Raw genomic sequence first — 15,922 nt, 5'->3', positions numbered from 1 at the left:
CTAAGAATGAGGTTTAGCAGCCTATTTAATCTTTTTCCTTTAGCCCAGAGAAAATTATCTTTCCAAAGGAAAGGAGCTATTCTTCTCACTCTTTGGCAGAAGATGATCCCATTACTCCTTGAAAAGCAATAGCAGAAGGGCTAGTCTCATCTCCACAATAAACCACTAACAGGCTCTGTGTAAGTCATGCAGAGCAGAAAGTGGAGGTTGCATAAGGTTTTTCAATAGAGGTTGGTTGTGCCAGCTGAAAAGGTACTTGTAATCTCCTGTTCAGTTAATGCTGAGCATTTCACCTCAGCTAATGACTAGCCAATCAAACCACTGTTCAACTCCTTCTCCTACTTAATGCAAAACATTAACATTAGCTTCTAATTAAAGATTTCTCACAGGATATGAAATTTTATGCCATAACAAAAATTTGGGTTGTTTTATACTACTATTGCATTTTATTTTTCATTGTGTGAAAAAACATCTGTAATCTACTGTGCCTTACTCAGCATTTCTGCAATGTTCTTCCTTACTGAGAATTTAATATTGATAATAATATAACAACATTGAAAACTTGAGTAATATAATAAAATCTTTTAAATTACTTAAAAATTTAGTGTATTAGCCTAACTTTCATCACCATGAAAACCCTGAATATTTTTGTCCTGAAACATCACACCAGGACAGCAGAAACACAATGTCTAGCTCGCAAAATACATACCTAAATACCCGAGAAGCCAGGAGCTTTATACATAAAAAATTAAAATTGTGTTTTCTGAAATTATTTCTGAATATTATCAAACCACAGAGTTAAGCTTATTTTCATGACCTGGTATAGCACTACTAGCACAGAACATGACCTAAATTGGCTTATTGCAAGAAAAGCAAAATACCTTACTTCTCTTCAACTCCCAACTGTGACAATGTGAATGATGGATGACCTCAAGGCCTTATTTGTAAAGGCATGAAGTCATTAAGTGCTGGGAAATGGAAAGCCCTTCAGAATGTGATCCAAATGCAGGAATTCACCCATCCACTTTTCTCTTCCCTGGGGAGAGCAAGGATGCTCCCTGTAGGGAGATCTGGGTGCTCACTCTCTGGGTAAGGCATGGGTGACAGTTGTGTGATCACTTTAAACAATGTGCAAATAGATACTCTTCCTCCTCCTATACTGAATCTTGAAGCTGTAAAATTTTTTTGTTGGAAACCTATTATTTCTCAAAACTATGAGAACAGGACAAATTCCTGCTGTGGAAATATCAACTCCACCCAGATTCTTAGCTCTGCTCATAGCAGCACAATGAAGGCATGACCTCCTTAACTTTGATGCACACTTCTGAGTAGAGGTCACTTCAGCTAATACTTCCAGCAAGACAAATGCACCACACCATTGTAATAATAAACGCTATGAGAATTTGACACCAGATGCTATGATCTGTGAACTAAGTTACATTAAGATAGATAAAACAGCCAGGGAAAGGAGAAAAAAAATTAACTCAAGCAAGGGAGTGGTCTTCAAGGCAGCTCTTAAGTAAATATTTTTATCATTTTTTTAAAGTCTTCTGTGAGGTTTCCTAAGAAAAAAATCATAAAACCAACCCTCAAAAAATCTTGAGAGCAAAAACTCAACACAGCAAGAAGAGATCATGCACAGTTCTCAAATATTTTTGCAGATTCTCCATTTGCTGAAGCTTATTGTTGTTTTTTTAAGGCTATGACTGCTCCCACATTCCTGTCTCAGAATCTACTAAAGCTGTGCTGTTGGCAAGTATTGCTACATTACTTTTAAATGACATTTAGTCCTTTTGCTCTTGGTACTCATGAACAGGGCTTCAAAATTAAAGGGAACTGCCCTCAGAGATTGCAAAAACAATGAGGACTAAAACCAAAAAAAGTTCAAACATTTGCATTCTGTCTTAAGATAAATTCCAAAGTCCAGTTTTATCACCAGTTTGCTGTTCTCACTAAATACTTAATAATAAATGAACAGTTTTCAAATTGACTGCAGAAAACCTGTCCTTGGTGTCTACAGATTGTTTATTTTAATTCAGATGCTAATATATGACCATTGTTTTCTTGTGATAATGACAAGCAAAGCATTATTTTCCCCCCTCTTGTTACAGATACTAAAATTTGAGAAAGACAAAGGGATGAATGTTGACCACTTGCCTCCTTGGTGTAACATTCGCTACCTCAGTGGGTAATAGGGTCACATTGTGACTACAACAGCAATTCAGTGTTGTTAAGCTTCACAGTGAATACTCTTCCTACTTTCTGATGCCACATCAGCCATACCTATACAAAACTATAAAGTGAAAATTCCAAATGAAAGAATAAAGCTGGTCTGTACACAAAGCGCTCTGAACGGATTTTAGCAGACCTTTCGGGAATGAAAGCCTTGTCTGATCAATGACTGCCACTGGCTGGGGAAGGCAGCAGCCCTGATGCTGAGAGCTGTCGTGGTGCAGGGAAGGACCCCTTGAGATCAAGTGCTCCTCTAAATCCCCAGGGTTCCTCCAGACAGTTCAGCCAGTGGTCAGGAGATGGAGGAGAGCCACAGCTCAGCAGCACACACACACTCACACACACACTCACACTCACACACACACACACACACACACACACACACACGCCCTGGAGGTGTAGGGGAGTGTTACCAAAGAGACACCCACCCTGGTCTCAGAGGGAGCACATGGCATTTACCAGCCCTGTGCCATCACTGCTTTCAGAAGGCTCCCAAACTCCCCATGAACAGCACACAGTAAAGTTTAGTACTGCAGATGCAAACTTGCTTTCCTGATACCTGGAATGGCATGATGTGACAGAATTGGCAGTCACTCCAGGCCAAAGGGCAAGATTTCTTTTCCAAACTCTTGCAAACTTTTTAATCTTTCCATAGAAATGAAGCAGAGATAGCAACACTGTTTTGACTGCAAATGCTTAATGTAAAAATAAGCTCCTAATGACTTCTGATCAAAGGCAAATTTGCCAGTCAGCAAAACATTTAAGTACATGCTTAGTTTGAGAAGTTTTCCCATCTATTTTATGCAATTAATCTCTTGGATGACAGATGCAGGCTGGGTTTTGTAAGGCTGAGTTATTTTACACATCATCTCACTTCTCCTGCCATCCTTTTACCTAAAGAGGTGCTCCCTGTGTTGACTTTAGTGAGGTACAAGACAATTGCCTTATATGTTTAACTGGCAGATGAGAGAGCTCATGCTTGAAAAATCCTACCCTTAGTGGCAGATCAGTAACTCAGTGAGACAAATTCATCACAGCCACATTCATTATATGAACTAAGAGACTGCCAGCAAAACCCAGGCCAAAAACTATGTTACTTTAGAGTAATTTTATCTCATAACACCAAGGTGAACAAAATGCATCTTACAGTTTACTTGCCTAGCTACCACCATCCAGCACAACCTGGTTTTATCAATTTCTGCTACAATGTAAAATATTTGAATCCTTCTCACACACTCATTCACTTTAGAACAGCTGGCAGCAGGAAGACAGTGATTCATTGAGTTACAGTGTCAAACAGCTTCCAGTGACATAAAACCAGAGTCCAGCAAAGTGGACCTGACTCACTGGATCTTCAGACAGAGACAATCCATCTTAAAACAAGTTTGGAAGATGAAAACACACCAAATATAAGGAATATCCTGGTTATTGTCCTGGTTTATCAGTCCAGAAATAGCTTTGAATGTGGAAGTTTACAGAATAAATTAAATTCTGTGTTTTTTTTGTATTTTATGACAAAGAAATTTGCCTAAAATGGGAGATGCTCATACATTTGTATTCAGGTAGCTTCATATTCATAGAAGTCCATTATATCCTTTAAATGAAAGGGGAAAAATAACCCAAAATCTTGTCCAGTTTCAAGAACCTTTTTTTTTTTTTTCTGCCTGTACTTAATCAGAAAGCTCAAAAGTGTTGACTATTTGGAAAAGGTTATCTGCATAAGAGAAACTTGATCATTACATTAGGAAAAGAAAACTGCAGATTTTGGAAATTATGGTATTTGGGTTTTTTTTTCTTGCTTTAGTGTTTTAGCTAGTACAAAAATATTTCCCCTTTCTCTAAGACCAGATGGCTTTAAATTTTAGCCTTGTGGACTGCAGTGGCAAAGTCAAAACAGAACTGGAAACACAGGGTTTTCATTCTCATGAAATGGTAACAGTTTAAAAATTTAGTTTCAATTTATGAGACCCAAAACAAAACATTCAAAATGTGTTACAGCAGGAGGCTCTGTTGTCCTGGGGAAGAAGACAAAAACAAGTTTACCACAATGTCTTGTCTGCCTTTTCACCTGGCAAATTCAGAATTTCTCAAACGTTATGACATTGGCCCAGTATCTCCATGTAGGCAACTCTAAACCAGAAATTTCTGGCTTCCAGACTCACCTGAAAAGACATTCTAGTACACCTTGTCAATTTAACATCTGCATCTTCGAATTGCCAGAAATTAATCAAACTTTATAAGTTTTGACACACTAAGTCTGAGATTTTTATCATGGAAATATTTTACTTAAATTGTTCTGTCTTCTTATAGTGCTGTTCAGCACCGAAAGGATACTGAAAACCTTCTCTAGAAAATGATGCCATCCTACCTGTTACAACTGACTCAGAGCTTAGAACAATCAGCACAATGCTTGGCTTTGCCATCTGTTCTCAGGCAAGGAAAAATACCAAGTTAACATACGTATGGATTATCATTGAATCCTTTTTTTCACTGGATGAAGGAGTAACTTCTTTGGAAGGTAGTAACAGATGCTAGCAGAGCCTGGTGAGACCTGAGGTGACATTTCAATTTCTTCTGATTTTGTCTGTATACACAAAATCTCCATCACAGACAGCCTGGCATTCACTGACTACCTGTGAATCTGCATACAGAGGCAGACTGCTACAGCACCAGCTTACATTTGTTACACAAAAACCCAAACACCAAATATTTAAAAGTGCTGTGTCAAGACACCTGAAAAATTGAACGCCTCAGTACCCTCATGGGTACATGACTTTGGAGAAAGCAAAAGAAATTTCTTTCCTGCATGCTCCATAGCTTGAATTCAAACACAGGAGAAGAAAATGTATGAAGTCATACGTGACATGGACAGATACGACACTGTACTGTGGAGTTCAGACACTTTCGCCTGAAACAGCTCACAAGGATAAGCATCTGGCATGCTTCTTCTGTTATCACAGAATCATAAACTGGTTTGGGATGAAAGGAACCTTAAAGATCATCTATTTCCAACCCATGGACAGGAATACCTTCCACTAGACCAGACTGCCACACCCAACTTGGCTGTGAACACTTTCAGGAATGAGACATCCACGGCTTCTTCAAGTCAGCCTCTCTGAGCAAATGTTTCAGAGCCCAAACACCTTTAAAGTAAAGGATTTCTTTCCAATATCTAATTTAAACCTACTTTCTTTCAGTTTAAAGCCATTACTCCTTGTTCTGTCACTATTATGTTTCTATTATATCATCCTGCCAATTCAGGAAGAGAGTATATTAATAAAATAATAAGAGCCCCTTTTGGAAAATGTAATAGTGTTCTTTTGTGGTTCGAAAAGATGCAGATCACCAAATCACAGGGAAGACAAAATGTGGTCCAAGACCTCTTATATAGTCCAGACAGCATAACAGGCGCTGTCCTCAAGAGTCAACACCTGCCACCAGAGTATACATGCTAAATTTACAGCAAGAACACAAAACAATTCATGTCTTTCTCCAGCTCTGCATTCATCCAATGGCTACGATTCAATAGCTGCTGGCTACACTGCCAACCAACAGCCACAGATGCAGAGCCTACCACCTCCCCAACACAGACTCATTACGGCCCTCCAGCAGCAGCTGATGTAAACCTCAGGCTGTGCTGTAAACCCCAGCAGCCCAGCCTGCCAAGCCAGCTCAATCTGCACAACTGCACGTGGGGCAACAACCGAACCAATCGAGCAGTCTCAGCATCCTACACATCCCAGCCAACCCATGTGGCCCCAACTTGCAGGGGAATCCCACCTGCCCAGGTGTCCCATGAACTCACCATCCTGTCTGCTCCTGGAAATCTGGAGCCACAGCAGTCCACCAAAAAGAAAAAACAGGAAGCAGCAATAAAAAAGCTTCTCCCTTACACCTGCCCTCCCCCTGAGTCAGAGAGTGTGTTAGTTAAATCATTGTATCCATCTCTGTGCAGTCACACTCTTGTCAGGTTGGGATTGGTTTATTTCAGTTTAGCTTCTGCCAGATTGGAGCAAAAGATAAAATATTAAACCAATTTGTAATTAAGCCAGATATCTGATCTGACAGTCGTTTCTCTCCATGGAGCTGTGATATCAATACACATGATGTGTCTGTCAATACACTTGAGTCTGTCCTGTCAAAGTTCATTAAGTTACAGGAATTTCAGAGGAAGGAGTGTGTATTATCAAACCCTGCAATGCTGTACAAAGGGAAGACTACACTTTGCAGAACCTTGCATCCTACAGGAGAATATAAACATAAGCACCATGGCCTTTGCAACAGAGAGAGTTAATAACATGTCCTGTCATGTTTAGAAGAAATCAAGCATGCTCACTAAGTGATTCAGAAGGCATGAAGATTATAGGAGGTTCTTTTAGTAGTGCAATAAGCTTACACAATTTTTAGCTCACTGCTTTTCTCCCCATTTCATACTTTAAGCTCACTAATGCTTTTACTCATGAAAAGGCCAAAGAATTTCATTCTTTCGGTATCTTTGAACTCATTTCTTATCACCACTAGAAAAGAGACAAAACACAAACCCCACCATCACTGCACGAGAGCTCTCTGTAAGGCTGGTTTTAATTTCATCTTTTCCTTCAGGATTAAAGATCAGGAGACCAGGAAAAAAAAAAAGCTGAAGCATTTCAGGCATTTTCACTTGCTTTCAGAAATCAATCCATCTCCTGTAGTCAGCAGTGCATACCTCCATTAACCTTTCTCCTCAAGGAGCACTCTAACTAAAAAAAAAATAACAGTGTGAAAAGAATAAAAATACTTCCAGACAAAAACAAAACAAACAAACAAAAAACCCAAACCAAAAAACAAACCAATCAACAATTCTTTCAATGAACTTTGGATTTAAAAGGTGAGCTTTGGTACACATTGTACCAATAACATCACAGTGACTGAACTGAATGAACGTTATCCTGAAAAATGGTCACACTGAGGTTTGAAAAGCTACAATATACCACATTATAAAGACTACCTGATAACTTTAATCTGAAAAAAGTACTTGAAATACAGATATATTACTTAAAATACATACATAATCCACACAACCTGTACATAGCGTGATTGAACTTGACTTTAGACAGTGAGAACATGACACTGTTACTAAGTATCTTGCACTTCCTATAAAAACAGAGAATTAAATCTCTATAGACTGTTTCTAGTTTTGTTTTTGCAAAGTATTCAAGAACACAAGACCATACTCATTCTCTTACGAAGGAGGAAAGAAAATAAAACCTTTTTTTTAAGAGAACTGAACTTAATAAAAAACATATTATTAAAATCACCAGTTTCATTAGCTCCAAGTCACAAGAGAGCCTTAACCATTTATATTTCTGTAAATAGGCACACTCACACAGGGAGTTATTAACTATAATATCCCGAAATTAAATTTGACAGGCTTATACCATAAAAGTCAGTACAATTCAAGTCACAGTGCCAGTTCACAGGCTGTATCAGCATCCTCAACAGACATATCTAAGGGAAAGGCAGGATAGAGGTATTTCCTACCAATGCAGTGAGGACTATCACTGGGCTGGCATGCTGGGAGTGGATTTATGCCACACTTGTCAGAATTCACTTTCCCAAAGAGCCATGAAAACAATGAAAGAGGCTTCAAACTCTTCAGTAAAAAAGATCTTGTGGAAGCCAGTGCCACATGCCTGTCAGCCTGCTGTGACAGCAGAAGTGCTGCCAGAGCTCTCCTGGAGAGAGGCAGCAGAGCTGGCAATGGCAAAGCAGAGATGCAGAGATTCAGCCACCAGTGGTGAGCGCTGGCTGCTGAGCAATGCCCCAGTGAGTGCCAGCAGCGAGCACGGCTGAGCCCGCGGGAGGTACACCCAGCACAGGCTCCCAGCTTTGCTGCTGCCCACCGCACACTCACACCCCCAGAGATGCCACTGAGCCTTGCAGGGACTGGACTTCCAGCCCCTTAAACCTTCTACACTTCTCTTTTGCTTTATTCAACAGGAACAAAACCAGCCAGAAGTGACAGGGGTCACCTGTAGTAGCTGCCTCCGTGTCAAACTTGTGTTGCTGGCACCAGCAGAGGCCACCTCCAACGCCTGGCTTTAGGTTCAGGCACCACACTCTGACCCTCTTCAGCATCACTGACAAAACTGCTCTTCAAGGCGCAATCTTTTCTGCTCTCATCTCCTTCATGCATGATAGAACTGCTAAAGATTAGTTCTTATTAGCTTAATTGTCAGGGCAGCAGCTCCTGAAGACAAAAGAAAGTCAGATTTCTACTACTAAATCCACTTTTCATCCAAAATATCCTGTGTTTCTAGAATGCATGGCCAATTAGAAAAAAAATTACTTTTTTCTCCATTTTAAAAACCAAAGAAATGTAAGAACAACAGCAACCATTTAGAGAGAGAAGGAAGGGGAAAATGCTTAATTTGACTCCAAACCAACAGTTTGCTTTTCTAATCAAAGTGAAACCTAACCTTCACATTGTTCTGCCCATCCACAGAGACTTTTATTCTACATACTGGCAACATCCCCCTGCATGGATACTTGTTCTAAGAAAGTGTAAATGGCATCCAACAATTCAAAATAACTGTATGGTAAATGTTATTATTTAAAAATCAAGTATTTTATACACTACACTGGATATCTTGCAGAATACCATTATTTTAGATAATTCCTTAGCGTCCATTCCAGCCTTAGGAAGCTACACACAGCTGCAGACACACATATGCAGAGAAGAAATATGGACAACTGGAAAGGAGCTAGTGCAGCACTGGGGATCATGCACTTCAATTCATCCCTAACTCCACCACATGTACACCCCACCATGTAACACAAACAGAACAGAAACAAACAGAAGAGTTTAAACCTCTACTTGCTTCCCTTGAATTGGTCCCGTATCTGCCTCTGGATCTCAAAGAGCAGCTTACAGCAATGAATGCTTACACACAAAACACAGGAAGAACAGTTCACAAGAAGAGAAATGCAGAAGCAGTGGGGCAAGAAAAATCTACTTTCCAAAAGAGATGACTCAGATAAAAAATTTAAGAAGGCAAAAATAGAGGAAGACAATTAGAAAAAGAAGAGATCAGTATTAGTGGGGGAAATGGTAAAAATAAGCAGTATTGGATTGACAAAACTAATATTGATTAAAAATTTACTAACCTTAGAGCACAAGTAGAAGCAAGAAGACTGAATTCAAGTGTAAGATGTTCAGCTTAGCTTGTTGTTAGAGCTGATTTGCAAGTTAAGACTGGACTGATAGCCTTCATTTGTTTTTGGGAACCAAAGTGAGACTTTTAGAGAAATGAGAACAAGGAACTGGCATCAGAAAAAGGAAGATGCAAAATGAGTTCATTTGAATGAGACTGGAAGAACCAGAGGCAACAGTCTTCTGCATGTAGGCCAGTGGATCTGAATGGCAACCAAAATCTTGCATATCGACATTTTGAGGGATCTCTGCATCCTCTCTGCATCCTCTTACCTACTGGCTTACTATGAGCAGGATTCCAAGGTCTCAAATTACAACTCAGATTCCCAATCTACACGGAAGAACACTGGCATATGAACCATTTGTAAACACAAGAAATGCAGATCTCTGAGTGCATGCTTCTGAAAACCTGTCCCCTAAGATGGAAATTTTGCAAGAGGAAGTCAGCTCTCAGTTAGATGTCCATGTACTACCACCTTGCAATGACTTATAACTGTCACCAATGATTTCAGAAAGATCCATTTTCATGATTACCCTGACAAAAGACATGAAGTGACAAGAGAATGAGAAGTCCAAACAATCTTTCTTTCACACATAGTTTACTTCTACAAAAATGCTCACTTCTTCAATGTCATTTGTTCCAGAATCCCTTCCCCATGGATTTACCACTTCTAAATTTTGAAAGCAGCATTACCTAGTTTGCTAACTCACACCTGACAGAGAATTATTCCCTTATTTCCTCACATATTAAGCAAGGAAGAACAAAAGGTATGCTCAACTCGCCATGAAGGAACATACCCACTACCTTCATACTCCTCTCTCAGGCAAAACATATTTGCATGGAGCAGACAACTTGAGGAAAATCACCTGCATCTTGCTGAGCTCCTTTTTCTTCCTACAGCTACTGACTTACTGCTGGGAAAAAGGTAACTCTATAAATGCACATCATATTTGGCACAGGGCACTGCTGGAACTCAAGATAGAGATAAACAATGCCTTGAAAAAACCCTCCTTTTCTTTAGCCTCAGCCAACTGCAAGATAATTAATGGGACAAAAGTCCTGTAAGACATCAAGAGGGACTAGAAAAAGGAACACCAAATCCAAGAGGAGAAAAATGACAAGAAAAGAGTGGAAACCTCCAGCAGATTGCAAGGGACATTACATTACCAACCTGCAACCTGAGAAAAGATAAAGGAGTTTCCTAAGATACAGAACCAAGATGGGCTGAGAGTGTGAGATATACTGACTATCCCATTAGAAACAAGTGAAAAAAGTAGATCAAACTTTGGGGAAAGCAAAGGCACACTGGTGTAAAGCAAAGAATAAAAAAAGAGACAGAGAACTTAAAAAAGAAGATGAAAATCCATGTGAGACCACAAGAAATTAATTGAAATTCATCTAGAAAGCAAAACATTTGATTTCCCCAAGAGATTAATCTCTCTTGTCTCTTGATACAAGTTCACATGGAAAGACTATTTATTATTGTTCCTTAAAAATTTCAGCAAAGTACAAGAATTCTCAAGTCTAAAGCATGCATGGGAAATTTATCTTCATGACAGCTAAAATCAACCAAATTGCAAAGTTTCAAATATCATAACATGACGAAAAAGAACAGCATGAAGTGACTCAGGTATTTTTTCCTTCACTTACATTCTACCATCAAAGCCATGCAAAATGACTGAAAAACATTATTTTAAAAACAAGAGAGTTAAGAATTTTTGGGGCCCCACAGGGATTCCCAGCAACTCAGCTGTTTGTGGAATGCAGCTGCCCTGGTAGGCTTCATCTCTTCACCAAGCAGGAGTAAAGGGATCCCATCAGATACCAACTGTCCACAGATAATGTTACCAGCAATAAGATCAATTAGAAAATTATCTCCTGAGAGAAGTATTATGCCATTAACTTAAATTAGTTTGCACGTTATCATATGTTAGAGTGGAAAATTTCCACAGAACTTAAAAACTTAGTGCTTGGAGTCCATTTAAATCCCTGTAATCTGATTAGGTCCTTGATAATTGAAGAGAAAGGGACGATTTTGAAGGCCTCTAAGGTAGAAATCACTCCTCTGCAGCTGAGAAAGAGAGCAGCCCACAGTTAGAGCAAACACTAAAGAGCCCAACTGGAACACACTGCTTTGAAAGAGGCAGTTAACAGAGACCTTGACTGCAAGGTCAGCCACTCTCTCAGTTCCTCCCATCCCTTCCCAACCACATGGGCAGCCCAGAAGACAGCAATTGTCCATCCAAGTGCAATATCTCTATGAAGAGAACCCCCCGTAAGATCAGGAACATGGAGATTTCTAGACACAGGCTCTTCTTTCACATGACTTAGTGTTTAAATTTTGTGTCTGTGCAAAGAGTGTTATTTTAGACCCAAGTGAGCTTCTCCTTAAGTTAATGGTTACACACACACCAGTAACTTCAAAAACCATGCCTGCTATTATTGTCACATCATATTTTCTCTCCCATCTAGTTATGCAAAGCATGAACTCAGATCAAGTTACACATGGCACCAGGGAAAACAGTGTTAACAGTGAAGACTAAATGGAGGGGGCAGAAGAGATCAGAAATAGAAAGAGCAAGGTTAAGGAAGGAACAGGAAATTCACACCTCAAGGTGAAATTCCTTCAGCCCTGGTGAGTGTCAAGAGGTGTGGATCAAACTTCCCTTGATCATACTTTTTAGACACAGGTAAGGTACTTATTTCTTTCTTGAGCAGCCCAGGATGCATCCAGATACCTAAATAGTGTCCTCCTTCATCCTCTGCCACAGATGCTTGGGCAAGATAAAACTGGTGGTAGGCAAGCATTCATAAAATGAGAGAGGAGCCTCCCAGAGAAGAACCAGGGCAGGAAGGAAAGTCAGTTCACATTACAACCCACAAACAGAGGAAGGCAAGTAAATTAATAACTTCATTCCTCCTCAGCACAGGACAAGATGTGGCTAACAAGATTCCTGCTCAGTTACCAAATTTTTCCTCTTCAAAACTCTTAACAAATATGTTCTGTGCCTCACTGAGCTCTCCTAATAAACACACACCTCTTTCATCAGAATATGAATAAATAACCTCAGTAAAGTTTCTGCCTTGGTGTAATATGCTAATCTGTAATGATTACAGAAATGTACATATTGCTGTCATCTTCCAAGCGCTGCACAAACAGTAACTAGCTGATCAATGAACACTGCACTGGGGACTGTTAACACAGGATTAATGTGCTCATAAGTATGTATGTGGCTAATGTTTATGGTCAGCATTTAATTTATGTGCTCAATTTCACCTTCCAAGAAAGGTCACTCCCTTAAGGCAGGTCATCTGTCTGCCTGCAAGGGAAGGGTGAGAACCAGGAAGCAGTGGCTGACTTGGTGCCAGGCCCTGCCTGACAGTGGAAAAAGCAGCTTCAGAAAAGCCCTGGAATGGTCCCAAAACCTCTCTGCCTCCCGAGCCAAGTGAAGAGAGGGAGAGAGAACTTTACAACTTAGGTGGGGTAAGGCCGGAGGTGGCTGACATTTCAAACAATAGCATACTAAACAGGAAAAGTAAACCTTGGGACACAAAGCAGGAGAGGAAGAAGAAGAGGGGTATGGGCAGGAGAGCACCCAAGTGTTTCTTTCCCAAGCCATTCATCACCCCATGTGTCCAGATCATCAGAGCCAAAGAAATCTGGCACACCTCAGCCAATATGCCAGATTTGTTATCATTTTGAGATCCTGATAAGATCTCAATTTGTCTGATAAGATCCCAAAAGGTAAAAGATGAAAAAGGCAATGCAGTTCTATCTCTCTATGGGTAAACAGCTGCTGTCATTACGTTCCTGTGAGCACATCTACAGCCTGAGGGGGATGATCCATGAGTGACCAGTCTTAAACCACAATAAGACCATGTTAATAAATCTATAGAATGGCTACATGCAAAGCAAATCAAGATTTTTTATTGTAATCCCATCAGCTGAGAGCTCTCCAGTTTAGCTTTTCCCAGCCTGCCACTGCCATCTCCTCTTTCTAACCACAGTTTGCCTACCCATTTCTGAGCTCCAGTCTGAGAAGATAGGCAATTCCACTGCCAAGCAGGTAACTGCCAAGGATTATTACCTAGATGTAAAATCTTAATTGGTAAACGCTCCTGCATATTTAACTACCAGAAAAAAAACCTCCAGCTTCTGTTTTCAATTGTTATCTCCTATATTACACACCTGTTAGCAGAGTTTAGCAATCAACAAGTGGTACAGTTTAATTTGACTGAGAGATAAGCTAAACAAAGTAGGTGGGATCACTATCACCATGAAGGCCATGTTTCTCTTCAGAAAGAAAACCCAATGTCACCTAGAGAGACCCAGGCATCTGGGAAATGGTACAACCATTTCCCCATTCGTTTTCCTTTCCAACCTGAGATGCTCTGTGTTGCACATGCTGGGGAAGAGAGAGCCAGTCTTGGATCATCATAACTCCCAGCTTGCTTTCCTCCAGCCCAGGAGCACAGTTGCTTGCCAAGGGAACCTACACTATCAACAGCACAACTTTCCTGCATGAGAAAAGAGGCAGCCTTGACCCACACTCCTGAAAAGAGGAATCTCATCACAAGTAGCAGAGGCTCTTCCATGGCTGCCTTTGCTTCTGCAGAAAAAGCAACGACCTGGCAGTATGGAAGCTCTCAAAAGCTGACAGCTGCTACCCTCGCACAGCCTGGCTTGATCTACACCCCTCAAGAAGTTACCACCCAAATCAATAATAACCTCACAATAGTGTGGTAAGGTAATCATTCTTTTTGAGAAAAATTAGTATTCAGACAATGTGCCAGAATTTGGCTTTTCTAACACAGATGCTCCATGGCAAACACATCTAGGAAGGGAAGGGATGAACAAATGGCTGCTATTCTTCCATAACTTGTGTTAGGAGTTTGCGCTGTTAAATTTAGGGGGCAGAAGCTGCATTTGTTCATCAGTGAGCGTTGTAAGTACAGTTGTTGATGCTCCTCTCCTTATTTTGCCCTATCAGTTTTGCTAACAGAATTCCCCATGAATGAGTGTCAACACCAGCTTCTAACTAACAGAGATTATTTCCATATCCTCAAATACATGGAGAGCGATGTAACCACCCAGGCTGCACCAACGCAGCGAGAGCTATGGAAATTCTTTCAGTCAGAGACTTGATGTGTGCATAGTTCAGACACCTCACCAGCACCACCACACAGGCAAGGTGGCAGTGACAAACCCACTGCTTGGCCAGGATGTATGAGAAACAGCAGAAATACAAACCAGGATGAAAGACTTGTCAGCTTATGAATGTAAATAAGCACGTGACAAAGAAGTGACAGCCCTACACAAGTACTGCTGTTACATTAGATGTTAAACACACCTCCTTGTAAAACTGCATGTAACTATCAATATTATGGGCAATGTGGATTATATAAATACTTAGAAACAAAGGGCAGGCCTCTTTGAATACTCTCCAAATACCTTATACTGGGTTAAAAAATACTGTGTTAAAAGGGCTGCAGCCCTTTTTGCTGCATGGCTGGGCTCACATTTATCACTCCAGGATATCATACATCAAAGAGAGCTTCCTCTTTCAAAGAGCTGAGTGCCTTTCTTAGAAAGCTACCAGAACTTCTTTCCTTTTTTCTTGGCAGTCTCATGTAACCAAACTTATTATATGCAGACATTAGGCAACAGAGATAACACTCCATAACTCTCCATATAGTGGACCGGATCCTGGATAAAAAGACCTACTGCAACTGGTCCAAACAGGGCTGGAGCTGTCAAAAGTTTCACTCTCAGGCTATGAGCACAGCTGATTCAACAAACTCAAATCCAACTCCTTTTAGCAGAGCATCAATTATTCGATTACAAAAGCCAGCATATCTCAGTCACCCCTTATCTGCAGCTAACTCTGTAACTCTTACGTAAGGCTACAGCTTTCAAATTGACTCGCCAGGTTTCACACACTATGGAAGAGCTTTTTCCAGAGGCTCCAGCATTCCACACTGAATTCCCATGCTCCAGGCACCACCTGGACATCTCTGCCAGGAACCCCCACACAGCAGGATGGTTACAGTGCAACACTGATGTTGCCAAGGGGGTGCTTCTTCACAGGATGCGATCAAGGGATACTCAAGGACTCCTTGGAGAAGGCCCACCCTCCTCACCACAGCCTCACAGGGTGACCTATCTGCAAGCCACAAGATAAGGAGCCCACTGCACAAAGCCCCATTCCTTAGCTAAGGGAACCAGTTAGGAAGGGGTTGCACCCACCAGGGACTGCCTCTCACAGAGAGCAGAAGCTCCTCCTGAGGTCTGCAGAACATGCCCTCCTCCGCACGTCCCTGAGCCTTCCCAGCCTGGCAGCACTTGCACTGACACCTTGAGCATCACCTCCCCAGCCAGTGACTCAGCTCACTCCCTCTCCTGCTGCAGAGGATTTAGCAGCTCTCTTTGATGTTAGGCTGACTTGGGCAGGGTAGGCTGCACAGAGACAGCCAGGAGACATCTCCTCTAGATCATG

At 40.9% G+C, this 15,922-nt stretch overlaps 1 protein-coding gene across 4 annotated transcripts in view; it reads right to left on the bottom strand.

The window, feature by feature from the left end:
• The window catches only part of ARHGAP6 (Rho GTPase activating protein 6), a 311,515-nt gene that overhangs the window by 83,295 nt on the left and 212,298 nt on the right, over positions 1 to 15,922 (bottom strand). Inside the window, exon 1 of one of the 4 annotated variants that reach the window (XM_068180086.1) lies at positions 9,379 to 9,488. The exons of the other annotated variants lie outside the window; for them this stretch is intronic. The gene's annotated coding sequence lies outside the window, so the exon portion shown is untranslated. Of the gene's footprint in view, positions 1 to 9,378; positions 9,489 to 15,922 lie in introns of those variants that run through there. 4 annotated transcript variants of the gene reach the window in all.

Source organism: Anomalospiza imberbis, chromosome 2 (genome assembly GCF_031753505.1).
Source record: "Anomalospiza imberbis isolate Cuckoo-Finch-1a 21T00152 chromosome 2, ASM3175350v1, whole genome shotgun sequence".
Taxonomy (NCBI): Eukaryota; Metazoa; Chordata; class Aves; order Passeriformes; family Viduidae; genus Anomalospiza; species Anomalospiza imberbis.
Note: the sequence above shows the minus strand (reverse complement) of the source record. Positions and strands in the feature narration are given on the sequence as shown.